Source organism: Cebus imitator, unplaced genomic scaffold, assembly GCF_001604975.1.
Source record: "Cebus imitator isolate Cc_AM_T3 unplaced genomic scaffold, Cebus_imitator-1.0 Scaffold297, whole genome shotgun sequence".
In the NCBI taxonomy this organism is placed as follows: Eukaryota; Metazoa; Chordata; class Mammalia; order Primates; family Cebidae; genus Cebus; species Cebus imitator.
The window spans coordinates 1358424-1360688 of NW_016107612.1; positions in this window are offsets into that span (position 1 = coordinate 1358424).

Here is a 2265-nt window from a genome sequence, read left to right on the forward strand (position 1 = left end):
GATCCACCCGCCTCGGCCTCCCAAAGTGCTGGGATTACAGGCTTGAGCCACCGCGCCCAGCCCATGATGCCCCTTCTTAACAAAGAGAACATTTCTAGCTAGACTTTCCTAACATTGTTTTATTTGCATGCTATTTATTTTTACGATTTTTCTTCTATTTGTGGCAAGTGATACAAATTTTCTGTTTACCCTAGCAATATGAAATAGCCCTTTAACATACACTTTCATCTTAAAAAGCGAAATAATTTGAAAAAAAATGCTACAATAAGGGCACAAATGCCACGTGCTGGTGGCAAAAAGTGGTGGCAGTGATACAGGAAAAGAGAACTACTGGTGTGGGAAATCCTGACACATGCGTCGGACAAAAACCTGACTCTTCTGAGCTGAGAGGAGTGGGACGGGCTGCCAGAGAGAAGCCCCGTGGAGACCACTGGGAGGCGCAGTGAGCCTTGTACTCAGGCAGGCTCCTGGAGGTGTTGTTCTAGAAAGGCAACTACAGTAAAATTCAAACAGTCAGATCTGGGATCCGACATCTCATAGGGTGACCCTGGGCCAGTTACTTGAGAAGATCCTCTGGCCCCTGCCTCCCCAGTGGCTGGGACTAGAGGTGTGTACCACCACACCTGTCTACATTTTTATCTTTTTGTAGAGATAGGGTGTCCCTATGTTGCCCATGCTGGTCTTGAACTCCCGGCCTCAGGCGATTCTCCCACTTCAGCTTCCCAAAGCACTGGGATTACAAGTGTGAGCCGCTGTCCCCAGACCGGTCACTTCTAATCTTCAGTTTTCTCGTTATGAGCGGGTGGTGATAACACCCAGCCCCTAGGTAACTAAGAAAACATCGTGCAAGCTGCCAAAACCTGTGGCCAGCACCCACCTTGGCTCTACGATCAGGCGGGTAACCCCACCATAGCCCCCGCAAAAGACACCCTCAGGACGGTATGCGTTGCTTCTCCCTTAGGAGAGAGGGCCTGACAGTGATGAGGTTACAGCTGGAGCTTAGATGCACCATCAACTCAGTCTCCACCGCCTTCTCCAGCCCTATTTCCACCTCCAACAACTCTGGGAAAGAGCTCTGGGCTCTTGATCCAAGACTGTCACCAGCTGTAGGACCTTGTACAAGTCTGAGCCAAGAGCTTCTCTGAGCCTTCATTTCCCCCAGCTGTAAAATGTGGATGCCCTTGTCCTCTGAGTACTCAAACCCCACACATCTCCACCACAATCTGTCTCTGGCTGGTGAACAGACGCTGTCAACATTCAGCCATGCAGAACCAACACAAAGCAAATGAATCGACAAGTGAAACTGCCAGTCTTGCAAAGTGTGGGATTTCATGAAGTTGGTGGAAGCAATGCAGGAGAAATGGAACAGCCGCTGCCCACAACATCTGCAAGAGAAGTGACCCAGACCCGAAAAGAATCACTGGACTATCAAAGGGTTCAGTGATCCTTGGGTTTGAGGAAGCTCTCAAATATTTTTGCAAAAATAAATCTCTTACTGCAAAAACCGATTCAGAAGGGAAAGTTGCTACATACTCAACTATTAAAAGAAAAAAAAAGTCTTCCAGTATTAACATTTGATTCATTCTTGGTTCATTCTAAGGTGTGCTCGGTTGCAATCATAATCTAAACTCTGTTAATCATGGGGTAAAACTAATTTATCTTTGTAATTTAGCTTCTTTTTCTAAGTAAAATCCCAATTTGGCTACGTTCTCCCCACCACCTTGGTGAACCTTTGGTCTTTTGAATAGATTCACCTCAGGGGCCTTCCAGGCTACAGGATGCGGTGGGGAGGAGTCCTCCAGACGCCAGTCGCCGCTTTCCAGTCAAGACGACAAACGCCCTACCCCCAACAGAGAGGAAGCCCCAAAACAGCTGCGCGCCCCCGAGAGCACAATACAGCGCATTACCGTAATTGCCCAGAGCCTGCCAACCACCATCACAACGCGGAGAAAAGTTCGGCCCACTAGGCCGAGTACTCCCCGCGCCCCCCATTTCTTAATAAACGCTAGGTTGCTTTCATCAACCCTTTTGTGGTACAGGAGAAACTGAGGCCCAGTGGGCACAGACTTGTTGGCCCACATCCACTCGGTGGCAAAGCTGGCCCAGGCAGGAATGCTGGTAACAACAGTGAAGACTTGGTAGGCTGGCTCCACGTGCCGAGCCAGGACCCGCGGTGCCCACTTCTGCTGGGGGCGCCTCGAACGTAGTTGGCGCTGAGGAAACCTGAACCAAGAAAGCCGAACACCCCCACCCTCGGCCCCCCAC